Here is an 18,005-nt window from a genome sequence, read left to right as displayed (position 1 = left end):
CTCCCTGTACATTCTGTGTTCTTACCCCCTGTTCACTCTGTGACCTTACCCCCCTGTTCACTCTGTGACCTTACCCCCTGTTCACTCTGTGTCCTTACCCCCCTGTTCACTCTGTGTCCTTACCCCCCTGTACATTCTGTGTTCTTACCCCCTGTTCACTCTGTGTTCTTACCTCCTTTACATTCTGTGTCCTTACCTCCTGTACATTCTGTGTTCTTACCCCCTGTTCACTCTGTGTCCTTACCTCCTGTACATTCTGTGTCCTTACCTCCAGTACATTCTGTGTTCTTACCCCCTGTTCACTCTGTGTCCTTACCTCCTGTACATTCTGTGTCCTTACCTCCTGTACATTCTGTGTTCTTACCCCCTTTTCACTCTGTGTCCTTACCCCCTGTTCACTCTGTGTCCTTACCCCCTGTTCACTCTGTGTCCTTACCTCCTGTACATTCTGTGATCTTACCCCCTGTTCACTCTGTGTCCTTGCCTCCTGTACATTCTGTGTTCTTACCCCCTGTTCACTCTGTGTTCTTACCTCCTGTACATTCTGTGTCCTTACCTCCTGTACATTCTGTGTTCTTACCCCCTGTTCACTCTGTGTCTTTAACTCCTGTACATTCTGTGTTCTTACCCCCACTTTATTCTGTGTTCTTACCCCCTGTTCACTCTGTGTCCTTACTCCCTGTACATTCTGTGTTCTTACTCCCTGTTCACTCTGTGTCCTTACCTCCTGTACATTCTGTGTTCTTACCCCCACTTTATTCTGTGTTCTTACCCCCTGTTCACTCTGTGTCCTTACCTCCTGTACATTCTATGTTCTTACCCTCACTTTATTCTGTGTTCTTACCCCCTGTTCACTCTGTGTCCTTACCTCCTGTACATTCTGTGTTCTTACCCCCACTTTATTCTGTGTTCTTACCCCCTGTTCACTCTGTGTCCCTACCTCCTGTACATTCTGTGTTCTTACTCCCTGTACATTCTGTGTCCTTACCCCCTGTTCACTCTGTGTCCTTACCTCCTGTACATTCTGTGTTCTTACCCCCTGTTCACTCTGTGTCCTTACCTCCTGTACATTCTGTGTTCTTACCCCCTGTTCACTCTGTGTCCTTACCTCCTGTACATTCTGTGTTCTTACCCCCACTTTATTCTGTGTTCTTACCCCGTGTACATTCTGTGTCCTTACTCCCTGTACATTCTGTGTCCTTACCTCCTGGACACTCTGTGTCCTTCCCTCCTGTACGCTCTGTGCCCTTACCTCCTGTACATACTGTGTCCTTCCCCCCTGTTCACTCTGTGTCCTTACCTCCTGTACATTCTGTGTTCTTACCCCCACTTTATTCTGTGTTCTTACCCCCTGTTCACTCTGTGTCCTTACCTCCTGTACATTCTGTGTTCTTACCCCCACTTTATTCTGTGTTCTTACCCCCTGTACATTCTGTGTCCTTACTCCCTGTTCACTCTGTGTCCTTACCTCCTGTACATTGTGTTCTTACCCCCTGTTCACTCTGTGTCCTTACCTCCTGCACATTCTGTGTTCTTACCCCCTGTTCACTCTGTGTCCTTACCTCCTGTACATTCTGTGTTCTTACCCCTTGTTCACTCTGTGTCCTTACCTCCTGTACGTTCTGTGTTCTTACCCCCTGTTCACTCTGTGTCCTTACCTCCTGTACATTCTGTGTTCTTACCCCTTGTTCATTCTGTGTCCTTACCTCCTGTACATTCTGTGTTCTTACCCCTTGTTCACTCTGTGTCCTTACTCCCTGTACATTCTGTGTTCTTACCCCCCTGTTCACTCTGTGTCCTTACCTCCTGTACATTCTGTATTCTTACCCCCCTGTTCACTCTGTGTCCTTACTCCCTGTACATTCTGTGTTCTTACCCCCTGTTCACTCTGTGTCCTTACCCCCTGTTCACTCTGTGTCCTTACCTCCTGTACATTCTGTGTTCTTACCCCCCTGTTCACTCTGTGTCCTTGCCTCCTGTACATTCTGTGTTCTTACCCCCTGTTCACTCTGTGTCCTTACCCCCTGTTCACTCTGTGTCCTTACCCCCTGTACATTCTGTGTTCTTACCCCCTGTACATTCTGTGTTCTTACCCCCTGTTCACTCTGTGTCCTTACCTCCTGTACATTCTGTGTCCTTACCCCCTGTACATTCTGTGTTCTTACCCCCTGTACATTCTGTGTTCTTACCCCCTGTTCACTCTGTGTCCTTACCTCCTGTACATTCTGTGTTCTTACCCCCACTTTATTCTGTGTTCTTACCCCCTGTTCACTCTGTGTCCTTACCCCGTGTTCACTCTGTGTCCTTACCTCTTGTACATTCTGTGTTCTTACCCCCTGTTCACTCTGTGTCCTTACCTCCTGTACATTCTGTGTTCTTACCCCTTGTTCACTCTGTGTCCTTACTCCCTGTACATTCTGTGTTCTTACCCCCTGTTCACTCTGTGTCCTTACCTCCTGTACATTCTGTGTTCTTACCCCCTGTTCACTCTGTGTCCTTACCTCCTGTCCATTCTGTGTTCTTACCCCCTGTTCACTCTGTGTCCTTACCCCCTGTTCACTCTGTGTCCTTACCTCCTGTACATTCTGTGTTCTTCCCCCCACTTTATTCTGTGTTCTTACCCCCTGTTCACTCTGTGTCCCTACCTCCTGTACATTCTGTGTTCTTACTCCCTGTACATTCTGTGTCCTTTCCCCCTGTTCACTCTGTGTCCTTACCTCCTGTACACTCTGTGTCCTTACCTCCTGTACACTCTGTGTCCTTACCTCCTGTACATTCTGTGTCCTTCCCCCCTGTTCACTCTGTGTCCTTACCTCCTGTTCACTCTGTGTCCTTACCCCCACTTTATTCTGTGTTCTTACCCCCTGTTCACTCTGTGTCCTTACCTCCTGTACATTCTGTGTTCTTACCCCCACTTTATTCTGTGTTCTTACCCCCTGTACATTCTGTGTCCTTACTCCCTGTTCACTCTGTGTCCTTACCTCCTGTACATTCTGTGTCCTTACCCCCTGTTCACTCTGTGTCCTTGCCTCCTGTGCATTCTGTGTTCTTACCCCCTGTTCACTCTGTGTCCTTACCTCCTGTACATTCTGTGTTCTTACCCCTTGTTCACTCTGTGTCCTTACCTCCTGTACGTTCTGTGTTCTTACCCCCTGTTCACTCTGTGTCCTTACCTCCTGTACATTCTGTGTTCTTACCCCTTGTTCATTCTGTGTCCTTACCTCCTGTACATTCTGTGTTCTTACCCCTTGTTCACTCTGTCACCTTACTCCCTGTGCATTCTGTGTTCTTACCCCCCTGTTCACTCTGTGTCCTTACCTCCTGGACATTCTGTGTTCTTACCCCCCTGTTCACTCTGTGTCCTTACCTCCTGTACATTCTGTGTTCTTACCCCCCTGTTCACTCTGTGTCCTTACTCCCTGTACATTCTGTGTTCTTACCCCCTGTTCACTCTGTGACCTTACCCCCCTGTTCACTCTGTGACCTTACCCCCTGTTCACTCTGTGTCCTTACCCCCCTGTTCACTCTGTGTCCTTACCCCCCTGTACATTCTGTGTTCTTACCCCCTGTTCACTCTGTGTTCTTACCTCCTTTACATTCTGTGTCCTTACCTCCTGTACATTCTGTGTTCTTACCCCCTGTTCACTCTGTGTCCTTACCTCCTGTACATTCTGTGTCCTTACCTCCAGTACATTCTGTGTTCTTACCCCCTGTTCACTCTGTGTCCTTACCTCCTGTACATTCTGTGTCCTTACCTCCTGTACATTCTGTGTTCTTACCCCCTTTTCACTCTGTGTCCTTACCCCCTGTTCACTCTGTGTCCTTACCCCCTGTTCACTCTGTGTCCTTACCTCCTGTACATTCTGTGATCTTACCCCCTGTTCACTCTGTGTCCTTGCCTCCTGTACATTCTGTGTTCTTACCCCCTGTTCACTCTGTGTTCTTACCTCCTGTACATTCTGTGTCCTTACCTCCTGTACATTCTGTGTTCTTACCCCCTGTTCACTCTGTGTCTTTAACTCCTGTACATTCTGTGTTCTTACCCCCACTTTATTCTGTGTTCTTACCCCCTGTTCACTCTGTGTCCTTACTCCCTGTACATTCTGTGTTCTTACTCCCTGTTCACTCTGTGTCCTTACCTCCTGTACATTCTGTGTTCTTACCCCCACTTTATTCTGTGTTCTTACCCCCTGTTCACTCTGTGTCCTTACCTCCTGTACATTCTATGTTCTTACCCTCACTTTATTCTGTGTTCTTACCCCCTGTTCACTCTGTGTCCTTACCTCCTGTACATTCTGTGTTCTTACCCCCACTTTATTCTGTGTTCTTACCCCCTGTTCACTCTGTGTCCCTACCTCCTGTACATTCTGTGTTCTTACTCCCTGTACATTCTGTGTCCTTACCCCCTGTTCACTCTGTGTCCTTACCTCCTGTACATTCTGTGTTCTTACCCCCTGTTCACTCTGTGTCCTTACCTCCTGTACATTCTGTGTTCTTACCCCCTGTTCACTCTGTGTCCTTACCTCCTGTACATTCTGTGTTCTTACCCCCACTTTATTCTGTGTTCTTACCCCGTGTACATTCTGTGTCCTTACTCCCTGTACATTCTGTGTCCTTACCTCCTGGACACTCTGTGTCCTTCCCTCCTGTACGCTCTGTGCCCTTACCTCCTGTACATACTGTGTCCTTCCCCCCTGTTCACTCTGTGTCCTTACCTCCTGTACATTCTGTGTTCTTACCCCCACTTTATTCTGTGTTCTTACCCCCTGTTCACTCTGTGTCCTTACCTCCTGTACATTCTGTGTTCTTACCCCCACTTTATTCTGTGTTCTTACCCCCTGTACATTCTGTGTCCTTACTCCCTGTTCACTCTGTGTCCTTACCTCCTGTACATTGTGTTCTTACCCCCTGTTCACTCTGTGTCCTTACCTCCTGCACATTCTGTGTTCTTACCCCCTGTTCACTCTGTGTCCTTACCTCCTGTACATTCTGTGTTCTTACCCCTTGTTCACTCTGTGTCCTTACCTCCTGTACGTTCTGTGTTCTTACCCCCTGTTCACTCTGTGTCCTTACCTCCTGTACATTCTGTGTTCTTACCCCTTGTTCATTCTGTGTCCTTACCTCCTGTACATTCTGTGTTCTTACCCCTTGTTCACTCTGTGTCCTTACTCCCTGTACATTCTGTGTTCTTACCCCCCTGTTCACTCTGTGTCCTTACCTCCTGTACATTCTGTATTCTTACCCCCCTGTTCACTCTGTGTCCTTACTCCCTGTACATTCTGTGTTCTTACCCCCTGTTCACTCTGTGTCCTTACCCCCTGTTCACTCTGTGTCCTTACCTCCTGTACATTCTGTGTTCTTACCCCCCTGTTCACTCTGTGTCCTTGCCTCCTGTACATTCTGTGTTCTTACCCCCTGTTCACTCTGTGTCCTTACCCCCTGTTCACTCTGTGTCCTTACCCCCTGTACATTCTGTGTTCTTACCCCCTGTACATTCTGTGTTCTTACCCCCTGTTCACTCTGTGTCCTTACCTCCTGTACATTCTGTGTCCTTACCCCCTGTACATTCTGTGTTCTTACCCCCTGTACATTCTGTGTTCTTACCCCCTGTTCACTCTGTGTCCTTACCTCCTGTACATTCTGTGTTCTTACCCCCACTTTATTCTGTGTTCTTACCCCCTGTTCACTCTGTGTCCTTACCCCGTGTTCACTCTGTGTCCTTACCTCTTGTACATTCTGTGTTCTTACCCCCTGTTCACTCTGTGTCCTTACCTCCTGTACATTCTGTGTTCTTACCCCTTGTTCACTCTGTGTCCTTACTCCCTGTACATTCTGTGTTCTTACCCCCTGTTCACTCTGTGTCCTTACCTCCTGTACATTCTGTGTTCTTACCCCCTGTTCACTCTGTGTCCTTACCTCCTGTCCATTCTGTGTTCTTACCCCCTGTTCACTCTGTGTCCTTACCCCCTGTTCACTCTGTGTCCTTACCTCCTGTACATTCTGTGTTCTTCCCCCCACTTTATTCTGTGTTCTTACCCCCTGTTCACTCTGTGTCCCTACCTCCTGTACATTCTGTGTTCTTACTCCCTGTACATTCTGTGTCCTTTCCCCCTGTTCACTCTGTGTCCTTACCTCCTGTACACTCTGTGTCCTTACCTCCTGTACACTCTGTGTCCTTACCTCCTGTACATTCTGTGTCCTTCCCCCCTGTTCACTCTGTGTCCTTACCTCCTGTTCACTCTGTGTCCTTACCCCCACTTTATTCTGTGTTCTTACCCCCTGTTCACTCTGTGTCCTTACCTCCTGTACATTCTGTGTTCTTACCCCCACTTTATTCTGTGTTCTTACCCCCTGTACATTCTGTGTCCTTACTCCCTGTTCACTCTGTGTCCTTACCTCCTGTACATTCTGTGTCCTTACCCCCTGTTCACTCTGTGTCCTTGCCTCCTGTGCATTCTGTGTTCTTACCCCCTGTTCACTCTGTGTCCTTACCTCCTGTACATTCTGTGTTCTTACCCCTTGTTCACTCTGTGTCCTTACCTCCTGTACGTTCTGTGTTCTTACCCCCTGTTCACTCTGTGTCCTTACCTCCTGTACATTCTGTGTTCTTACCCCTTGTTCATTCTGTGTCCTTACCTCCTGTACATTCTGTGTTCTTACCCCTTGTTCACTCTGTCACCTTACTCCCTGTACATTCTGTGTTCTTACCCCCCTGTTCACTCTGTGTCCTTACCTCCTGTACATTCTGTGTTCTTACCCCCCTGTTCACTCTGTGTCCTTACCTCCTGTACATTCTGTGTTCTTACCCCCCTGTTCACTCTGTGTCCTTACTCCCTGTACATTCTGTGTTCTTACCCCCTGTTCACTCTGTGACCTTACCCCCTGTTCACTCTGTGACCTTACCCCCTGTTCACTCTGTGTCCTTACCCCCCTGTTCACTCTGTGTCCTTACCCCCCTGTACATTCTGTGTTCTTACCCCCTGTTCACTCTGTGTCCTTTCCCCCTGTTCACTCTGTGTCCTTACCTCTTGTACATTCTGTGTTCTTACCCCCTGTTCACTCTGTGTCCTTACCTCCTGTACATTCTGTGTTCTTACCTCCTGTACACTCTGTGTCCTTACCTCCTGTACATTCTGTGTTCTTACCCCCTGTTCACTCTGTGTCCTTACCTCCTGTACATTCTGTGTTCTTACCCCCTGTTCACTCTGTGTCCTTACCTCCTGTACATTCTGTGTTCTTACCCCCACTTTATTCTGTGTTCTTACCCCCTGTTCACTCTGTGTTCTTACTCCCTGTACATTCTGTGTTCTTACCCCCTGTTCACTCTGTGTCCTTACCTCCTGTACATTCTGTGTTCTTACCCCCTGTTCACTCTGTGTCCTTACCTCCTGTACATTCTGTGTTCTTACCCCCTGTACATTCTGTGTTCTTACCCCCACTTTATTCTGTGTTCTTACCCCCTGTTCACTCTGTGTCCTTACCTCCTGTACATTCTGTGTTCTTACCCCCACTTTATTCTGTGTTCTTACCCCCTGTACATTCTGTGTCCTTACTCCCTGTTCACTCTGTGTCCTTACCTCCTGTACATTCTGTGTTCTTACCCCTTGTTCACTCTGTGTCCTTGCCTCCTGTACATTCTGTGTTCTTACCCCCTGTTCACTCTGTGTCCTTACCTCCTGTACATTGTGTTCTTACCCCTTGTTCACTCTGTGTCCTTACCTCCTGTACGTTCTGTGTTCTTACCCCCTGTTCACTCTGTGTCCTTACCTCCTGTACATTCTGTGTTCTTACCCCTTGTTCATTCTGTGTCCTTACCTCTTGTACATTCTGTGTTCTTACCCCTTGTTCACTCTGTGTCCTTGCGCCCTGTACATTCTGTGTTCTTACCCCCCTGTTCACTCTGTGTCCTTACCTCCTGTACATTCTGTGTTCTTACCCCCCTGTTGACTCTGTGTCCTTACTCCCTGTACATTCTGTGTTCTTACCCCCTGTTCACTCTGTGTCCTTAACCCCTCTTCACTCTATGTCCTTACCTCCTGTACATTCTGTGTTCTTACCCCCCTGTTCACTCTGTGTCCTTACTCCCTGTACATTCTGTGTTCTTACCCCCTGTTCACTCTGTGTCCTTACCCCCTGTTCACTCTGTGTCCTTACCTCCTGTACATTCTGTGTTCTTACCCCCCTGTTCACTCTGTGTCCTTACCTCCTGTACATTCTGTGTTCTTACCTCTTGTACATTCTGTGTTCTTACCCCCTGTTCACTCTGTGTCCTTACCTCCTGTACATTCTGTGTTCTTACCTCCTGTATACTCTCTGTCCTTACCTCCTGTACATTCTGTGTTCTTACCCCCTGTTCACTCTGTGTCCTTACCTCCTGTACATTCTGTGTTCTTACCCCCTGTTCACTCTGTGTCCTTACCTCCTGTACATTCTGTGTTCTTACCCCCACTTTATTCTGTGTTCTTACCCCCTGTTCACTCTGTGTTCTTACTCCCTGTACATTCTGTGTTCTTACCCCCTGTTCACTCTGTGTCCTTACCTCCTGTACATTCTGTGTTCTTACCCCTTGTTCACTCTGTGTCCTTACTCCCTGTACATTCTGTGTTCTTACCCCCTGTTCACTCTGTGTCCTTAACTCCTGTACATTCTGTGTTCTTACCCCCTGTTCACTCTGTGTCCTTACCTCCTGTACATTCTGTGTTCTTACCCCCTGTTCACTCTGTGTCCTTATCTCCTGTACATTCTGTGTTCTTACCCCCACTTTATTCTGTGTTCTTACCCCCTGTTCACTCTGTGTCCCTACCTCCTGTACATTCTGTGTTCTTACTCCCTGTACATTCTGTGTCCTTACCCCCTGTTCACTCTGTGTCCTTACCTCCTGTACATTCTGTGTTCTTAGCCCCTGTTCACTCTGTGTCCTTACCTCCTGTACATTCTGTGTTCTTACTCCCATAACATTCTGTGTCCTTACCCCCTGTTCACTCTGTGTCCTTACCTCCTGTACATTCTGTGTTCTTACCCCCTGTTCACTCTGTGTCCTTACCTCCTGTACATTCTGTGTTCTTACCCCCACTTTATTCTGTGTTCTTACCCCGTGTACATTCTGTGTCCTTACTCCCTGTACATTCTGTGTCCTTACCTCCTGTACACTCTGTGTCCTTACCTCCTGTACATTCTGTGTTCTTACCCCTTGTTCATTCTGTGTCCTTACCTCCTGTACATTCTGTGTTCTTACCCCTTGTTCACTCTGTGTCCTTACCCCCTGTACACTCTGTGTCCTTACCTCCTGTACGCTCTGTGTCCTTACCTCCTGTACGCTCTGTGTCCTTACCTCCTGTACGCTCTGTGTCCTTCCCCCCTGTTCACTCTGTGTCCTTACCTCCTGTACATTCTGTGTTCTTACCCCCACTTTATTCTGTGTTCTTACCCCCTGTTCACTCTGTGTCCTTACCTCCTGTACATTCTGTGTTCTTACCCCCTGTACATTCTGTGTCCTTACTCCCTGTTCACTCTGTGTCCTTACCTCCTGTACATTCTGTGTTCTTATCCCCTGTTCACTCTGTGTCCTTGCCTCCTGTACATTCTGTGTTCTTACCCCCTGTTCACTCTGTGTCCTTACCTCCTGTACATTCTGTGTTCTTACCCCGTGTTCACTCTGTGTCCTTACCTCCTGTACGTTCTGTGTTCCTACCCCTTGTTCATTCTGTGTCCTTACCTCCTGTACATTCTGTGTTCTTACCCCTTGTTCACTCTGTGTCCTTACTCCCTGTACATTCTGTGTTCTTACCCCCCTGTTCACTCTGTGTCCTTACCTCCTGTACATTCTGTGTTCTTACCCCCCTGTTCACTCTGTGTCCTTACCTCCTGTACATTCTGTGTTCTTACCCCCCTGTTCACTCTGTGTCCTTACTCCCTGTACATTCTGTGTTCTTACCCCCTGTTCACTCTGTGTCCTTACCCCCTGTTCACTCTGTGTCCTTACCTCCTGTACATTCTGTGTTCTTACCCCCCTGTTCACTCTGTGTCCTTACCTCCTGTACATTCTGTGTTCTTACCCCCCTGTTCACTCTGTGTCCTTACCTCCTGTACATTCTGTGTTCTTACCCCCCTGTTCACTCTGTGTCCTTACTCCCTGTACATTCTGTGTTCTTACCCCCTGTTCACTCTGTGTCCTTACCCCCTGTTCACTCTGTGTCCTTACCTCCTGTACATTCTGTGTTCTTACCCCCCTGTTCACTCTGTGTCCTTACCCCCTGTTCACTCTGTGTCCTTACCCCCTGTTCACTCTGTGTCCTTACCTCTTGTACATTCTGTGTTCTTACCCCCTGTTCACTCTGTGTCCTTACCTCCTGTACATTCTGTGTTCTTACCTCCTGTACACTCTGTGTCCTTACCTCCTGTACATTCTGTGTTCTTACCCCCTGTTCACTCTGTGTCCTTACCTCCTGTTCACTCTGTGTCCTTACCTCCTGTACATTCTGTGTTCTTACCCCCTGTTCACTCTGTGTCCTTACCTCCTGTACATTCTGTGTTCTTACCACCACTTTATTCTGTGTTGTTACCCCCTGTTCACTCTGTGTTCTTACTCCCTGTACATTCTGTGTTCTTACCCCCTGTTCACTCTGTGTCCTTACCTCCTGTACATACTGTGTTCTTACCCCTTGTTCACTCTGTGTCCTTACTCCCTGTACATTCTGTGTTCTTACCCCCTGTTCACTCTGTGTCCTTACCTCCTGTACATTCTGTGTTCTTACCCCCTGTTCACTCTGTGTCCTTACCTCCTGTACATTCTGTGTTCTTACCCCCTGTTCACTCTGTGTCCTTACCTCCTGTACATTCTGTGTTCTTACCCCCACTTTATTCTGTGTTCTTACCCCCTGTTCACTCTGTGTCCCTACCTCCTGTACATTCTGTGTTCTTACTCTCTGTACATTCTGTGTCCTTACCCCCTGTTCACTCTGTGTCCTTACCTCCTGTACATTCTGTGTTCTTACCCCCTGTTCACTCTGTGTCCTTACCTCCTGTACATTCTGTGTTCTTACTCCCTGTACATTCTGTGTCCTTACCCCCTGTTCACTCTGTGTCCTTACCTCCTGTACATTCTGTGTTCTTACCCCCTGTTCACTCTGTGTCCTTACCTCCTGTACATTCTGTGTTCTTACCCCCACTTTATTCTGTGTTCTTACCCCGTGTACATTCTGTGTCCTTACTCCCTGTACATTCTGTGTCCTTACCTCCTGTACACTCTGTGTCCTTACCTCCTGTACACTCTGTGTCCTTACCTCCTGTACACTCTGTGTCCTTCCCCCCTGTTCACTCTGTGTCCTTACCTCCTGTACATTCTGTGTTCTTACCCCCACTTTATTCTGTGTTCTTACCCCCTGTTCACTCTGTGTCCTTACCTCCTGTACATTCTGTGTTCTTACCCCCACTTTATTCTGTGTTCTTACCCCCTGTACATTCTGTGTCCTTACTCCCTGTTCACTCTGTGTCCTTACCTCCTGTACATTCTGTGTTCTTACCCCCTGTTCACTCTGTGTCCTTACCTCCTGTACATTCTGTGTTCCTACCCCTTGTTCACTCTGTGTCCTTACCTCCTGTACGTTCTGTGTTCTTACCCCCTGTTCACTCTGTGTCCTTACCTCCTGTCCATTCTGTGTTCTTACCCCTTGTTCATTCTGTGTCCTTAACTCCTGTACATTCTGTGCTCTTACCCCTTGTTCACTCTGTGTCCTTACGCCCTGTACATTCTGTGTTCTTACCCCCCTGTACACCCTGTCTCCTTACCTCCTGTACATTCTGTGTTCTTACCCCCCTGTTCACTCTGTGTCCTTACTCCCTGTACATTCTGTGTTCTTACCCCCTGTTCACTCTGTGTCCTTACCCCCCTGTTCACTCGGTGTCCTTACTCCCTGTACATTCTGTGTTCTTACCTCCTGTTCACTCTGTGTTCTTACCCCCCTGTTCACTCTGTGTCCTTACCCCCTGTTCACTCTGTGTCGTTACCCCCTGTTCACTCTGTGTCCTTACCTCCTGTACATTCTGTGTTCTTACCCCCCTGTTCACTCTGTGTCCTTACCCCCTGTTCACTCTGTGTCCTTACCTCTTGTACATTCTGTGTTCTTAACCCCTGTTCACTCTGTGTCCTTACCTCCTGTACATTCTGTGTTCTTACCTCCTGTACATTCTGTGTTCTTACTCCCTGTACATTCTGTGTTCTTACCCCCTGTTCACTCTGTGTCCTTACCTCCTGTACATTCTGTGTTCTTACCCCTTGTTCACTCTGTGTCCTTACTCCCTGTACATTCTGTGTTCTTACCCCCTGTTCACTCTGTGTCCTTACCTCCTGTACATTCTGTGTTCTTACCCCCTGTTCACTCTGTGTCCTTACCTCCTGTACATTCTGTGTTCTTACCCCCTGTTCACTCTGTGTCCTTATCTCCTGTACATTCTGTGTTCTTACCCCCACTTTATTCTGTGTTCTTATCCCCTGTTCACTCTGTGTCCCTACCTCCTGTACATTCTGTGTTCTTACTCCCTGTACATTCTGTGTCCTTACCCCCTGTTCACTCTGTGTCCTTACCTCCTGTACATTCTGTGTTCTTACCCCCTGTTCACTCTGTGTCCTTACCTCCTGTACATTCTGTGTTCTTACTCCCTGTACATTCTGTGTCCTTACCCCCTGTTCACTCTGTGTCCTTACCTCCTGTACATTCTGTGTTCCTACCCCCTGTTCACTCTGTGTCCTTACCTCCTGTACATTCTGTGTTCTTACCTCCTGTATACTCTGTGTCCTTACCTCCTGTACATTCTGTGTTCTTACCCCCTGTACATTCTGTGTCCTTACCTCCTGTACATTCTGTGTTCTTACCCCCCTGTTCACTCTGTGTCCTTACCTCCTGTACATTCTGTGTTCTTACCTCTTGTACATTCTGTGTCCTTACCCCCTGTTCACTCTGTGTCCTTACCTCCTGTACATTCTGTGTTCTTACCTCCTGTATACTCTGTGTCCTTACCTCCTGTACATTCTGTGTTCTTACCCCCTGTTCACTCTGTGTCCTTACCTCCTGTACATTCTGTGTTCTTACCCCCTGTTCACTCTGTGTCCTTACCTCCTGTACATTCTGTGTTCTTACCCCCACTTTATTCTGTGTTCTTACCCCCTGTTCACTCTGTGTTCTTACTCCCTGTACATTCTGTGTTCTTACCCCCTGTTCACTCTGTGTCCTTACCTCCTGTACATTCTGTGTTCTTACCCCTTGTTCACTCTGTGTCCTTACTCCCTGTACATTCTGTGTTCTTACCCCCTGTTCACTCTGTGTCCTTACCTCCTGTACATTCTGTGTTCTTACCCCCTGTTCACTCTGTGTCCTTACCTCCTGTACATTCTGTGTTCTTACCCCCTGTTCACTCTGTGTCCTTATCTCCTGTACATTCTGTGTCCTTACTCCCTGTACATTCTGTGTCCTTACCTCCTGTACACTCTGTGTCCTTACCTCCTGTACACTCTGTGTCCTTACCTCCTGTACACTCTGTGTTCTTACCCCTTGTTCATTCTGTGTCCTTACCTCCTGCACATTCTGTGTTCTTACCCCTTGTTCACTCTGTGTCCTTACTCCCTGTACATTCTGTGTTCTTACCCCCTGTACACTCTGTGTCCTTACCTCCTGTACACTCTGTGTCCTTACCTCCTGTACATTCTGTGTCCTTCCCCCCTGTTCACTCTGTGTCCTTACCTCCTGTACATTCTGTGTTCTTACCCCCACTTTATTCTGTGTTCTTACCCCCACTTTATTCTGTGTTCTTACCCCCTGTTCACTCTGTGTCCTTACCTCCTGTACATTCTGTGTTCTTACCCCCTGTACATTCTGTGTCCTTACTCCCTGTTCACTCTGTGTCCTTACCTCCTGTACATTCTGTGTTCTTATCCCCTGTTCACTCTGTGTCCTTGCCTCCTGTACATTCTGTGTTCTTACCCCCTGTTCACTCTGTGTCCTTACCTCCTGTACATTCTGTGTTCTTACCCCTTGTTCACTCTGTGTCCTTACCTCCTGTACGTTCTGTGTTCTTACCCCCTGTTCACTCTGTGTCCTTACCTCCTGTACGTTCTGTGTTCCTACCCCTTGTTCATTCTGTGTCCTTACCTCCTGTACATTCTGTGTTCTTACCCCTTGTTCACTCTGTGTCCTTACCTCCTGTACATTCTGTGTTCTTACCCCCCTGTTCACTCTGTGTCCTTACCCCCTGTTCACTCTGTGTCCTTACCCCCTGTTCACTCTGTGTCCTTACCTTTTGTACATTCTGTGTTCTTACCCCCTGTTCACTCTGTGTCCTTACCTCCTGTACATTCTGTGTTCTTACCTCCTGTACACGCTGTGTCCTTACCTCCTGTACATTCTGTGTTCTTACCCCTGTTCACTCTGTGTCCTTACCTCCTGTACATTCTGTGTTCTTACCCCCTGTTCACTCTGTGTCCTTACCTCCTGTACATTCTGTGTTCTTACCACCACTTTATTCTGTGTTGTTACCCCCTGTTCACTCTGTGTTCTTACTCCCTGTACATTCTGTGTTCTTACCCCCTGTTCACTCTGTGTCCTTACCTCCTGTACATACTGTGTTCTTACCCTTTGTTCACTCTGTGTCCTTACTCCCTGTACATTCTGTGTTCTTACCCCCTGTTCACTCTGTGTCCTTACCTCCTGTACATTCTGTGTTCTTACCCCCTGTTCACTCTGTGTCCTTACCTCCTGTACATTCTGTGTTCTTACCCCCACTTTATTCTGTGTTCTTACCCCCTGTTCACTCTGTGTCCCTACCTCCTGTACATTCTGTGTTCTTACTCCCTGTACATTCTGTGTCCTTACCCCCTGTTCACTCTGTGTCCTTACCTCCTGTACATTCTGTGTTCTTACCCCCTGTTCACTCTGTGTCCTTACCTCCTGTACTTTCTGCGTTCTTACTCCCTGTACATTCTGTGTCCTTACCCCCTGTTCACTCTGTGTCCTTACCTCCTGTACATTCTGTGTTCTTACCCCCTGTTCACTCTGTGTCCTTACCTCCTGTACATTCTGTGTTCTTACCCCCACTTTATTCTGTGTTCTTACCCCGTGTACATTCTGTGTCCTTACTCCCTGTACATTCTGTGTCCTTACCTCCTGTACACTCTGTGTCCTGACCTCCTGTACACTCTGTGTCCTGACCTCCTGTACATTCTGTGTCCTTCCCCCCTGTTCACTCTGTGTCCTTACCTCCTGTACATTCTGTGTTCTTACCCCCACTTTATTCTGTGTTCTTACCCCCTGTTCACTCTGTGTCCTTACCTCCTGTACATTCTGTGTTCTTACCCCCACTTTATTCTGTGTTCTTACCCCCTGTACATTCTGTGTCCTTACTCCCTGTTCACTCTGTGTCCTTACCTCCTGTACATTCTGTGTTCTTACCCCCTGCTCACTCTGTGTCCTTGCCTCCTGTACATTCTGTGTTCTTACCCCCTGTTCACTCTGTGTCCTTACCTCCTGTACATTCTGTGTTCCTACCCCTTGTTCACTCTGTGTCCTTACCTCCTGTACGTTCTGTGTTCTTACCCCCTGTTCACTCTGTGTCCTTACCTCCTGTACATTCTGTGTTCTTACCCCCCTGTTCACTCTGTGTCCTTACCCCCCTGTTCACTCGGTGTCCTTACTCCCTGTACATTCTGTGTTCTTACCCCCTGTTCACTCTGTGTCCTTACCCCCTGTTCACTCTGTGTCCTTACCCCCTGTTCACTCTGTGTCCTTACCTCCTGTACATTCTGTGTTCTTACCCCCCTGTTCACTCTGTGTCCTTACCTCCTGTACATTCTGTGTTCTTACACCCTGTTCACTCTGTGTCCTTACCCCCTGTTCACTCTGTGTCCTTACCTCCTGTACATTCTGTGTTCTTAACCCCCTGTTCACTCTGTGTCCTTACCTCCTGTACATTCTGTGTTCTTACCCCCCTGTTCACTCTGTGTCCTTACCTCCTGTACATTCTGTGTTCTTACCCCCTGTACATTCTGTGTTCTTACCCCCTGTTCACTCTGTTTCCTTACCTCCTGTACATTCTGTGTTCTTACCCCCCTGTTCACTCTGTGTCCTTACCTCCTGTACATTCTGCGTTCTTACCCCCTGTTCACTCTGTGTCCTTACCCCCTGTTCACTCTGTGTCCTTACCTCTTGTACATTCTGTGTTCTTACCCCCTGTTCACTCTGTGTCCTTACCTCCTGTACATTCTGTGTTCTTACCTCCTGTTCACTCTGTGTCCTTACCTCCTGTACATTCTGTGTTCTTACCCCCTGTTCACTCTGTGTCCTTACCTCCTGTACATTCTGTATTCTTACCCCCTGTTCACTCTGTGTCCTTACCTCCTGTACATTCTGTGTTCTTACCCCCACTTTATTCTGTGTTCTTACCCCCTGTTCACTCTGTGTCCTTACCTCCTGTACATTCTGTGTTCTTACCCCCCTGTTCACTCTGTGTCCTTACCTCCTGTACATTCTGTGTTCTTACCCCCCTGTTCACTCTGTGTCCTTACTCCCTGTACATTCTGTGTTCTTACCCCCTGTTCACTCTGTATCCTTACCTCCTGTACATTCTGTGTTCTTACCCCCCTGTTCACTCTGTGTCCTTACCTCCTGTACATTCTGTGTTTTTACCCCCTATTCACTCTGTGTCCTTACCCCCTGTTCACTCTGTGTCCTTACCTCTTGTACATTCTGTGTTCTTACCCCCTGTTCACTCTGTGTCCTTACCTCCTGTACATTCTGTGTTCTTACCTCCTGTACACGCTGTGTCCTTACCTCCTGTACACGCTGTGTTCTTACCCCCTGTTCACTCTGTGTCCTTACCTCCTGTACATTCTGTGTTCTTACCCCCTGTTCACTCTGTGTCCTTACCTCCTGTACATTCTGTGTTCTTACCACCACTTTATTCTGTGTTGTTACCCCCTGTTCACTCTGTGTTCTTACTCCCTGTACATTCTGTGTTCTTACCCCCTGTTCACTCTGTGTCCTTACCTCCTGTACATTCTGTGTTCTTACCCCTTGTTCACTCTGTGTCCTTACTCCCTGTACATTCTGTGTTCTTACCCCCTGTTCACTCTGTGTCCTTACCTCCTGTACATTCTGTGTTCTTACCCCCTGTTCACTCTGTGTCCTTACCTCCTGTACATTCTGTGTTCTTACCCCCTGTTCACTCTGTGTCCTTACCTCCTGTACATTCTGTGTTCTTACCCCCACTTTATTCTGTGTTCTTACCCCCTGTTCACTCTGTGTCCCTACCTCCTGTACATTCTGTGTTCATACTCCCTGTACATTCTGTGTCCTTACCCCCTGTTCACTCTGTGTCCTTACCTCCTGTACATTCTGTGTTCTTACCCCCTGTTCACTCTGTGTCCTTACCTCCTGTACATTCTGTGTTCTTACTCCCTGTACATTCTGTGTCCTTACCCCCTGTTCACTCTGTGTCCTTACCTCCTGTACATTCTGTGTTCTTACCCCCTGTTCACTCTGTGTCCTTACCTCCTGTACATTCTGTGTTCTTACCCCCACTTTATTCTGTGTTCTTACCCCGTGTACATTCTGTGTCCTTACTCCCTGTACATTCTGTGTCCTTACCTCCTGTACGCTCTGTGTCCTTACCTCCTGTACGCTCTGTGTCCTTACCTCCTGTACATTCTGTGTCCTTCCCCCCTGTTCACTGTGTCCTTACCTCCTGTACATTCTGTGTTCTTACCCCCACTTTATTCTGTGTTCTTACCCCCTGTTCACTCTGTGTCCTTACCTCCTGTACATTCTGTGTTCTTACCCCCACTTTATTCTGTGTTCTTACCCCCTGTACATTCTGTGTCCTTACTCCCTGTTCACTCTGTGTCCTTACCTCCTGTACATTCTGTGTTCTTACCCCCTGTTCACTCTGTGTCCTTGCCTCCTGTACATTCTGTGTTCTTACCCCCTGTTCACTCTGTGTCCTTACCTCCTGTACATTCT

At 47.8% G+C, this 18,005-nt stretch overlaps 1 protein-coding gene across 4 annotated transcripts in view; it reads left to right on the top strand.

Moving 5' to 3' along the window:
• LOC137375110 (lactosylceramide 4-alpha-galactosyltransferase-like) overlaps positions 1-18,005 on the top strand; it is a 165,356-nt gene that overhangs the window by 50,232 nt on the left and 97,119 nt on the right. The window lies entirely within an intron of this gene.

The sequence above is a fragment of the Heterodontus francisci genome, chromosome 11 (genome assembly GCF_036365525.1).
Source record: "Heterodontus francisci isolate sHetFra1 chromosome 11, sHetFra1.hap1, whole genome shotgun sequence".
In the NCBI taxonomy this organism is placed as follows: domain Eukaryota; kingdom Metazoa; phylum Chordata; class Chondrichthyes; order Heterodontiformes; family Heterodontidae; genus Heterodontus; species Heterodontus francisci.
Note: the sequence above shows the minus strand (reverse complement) of the source record. Positions and strands in the feature narration are given on the sequence as shown.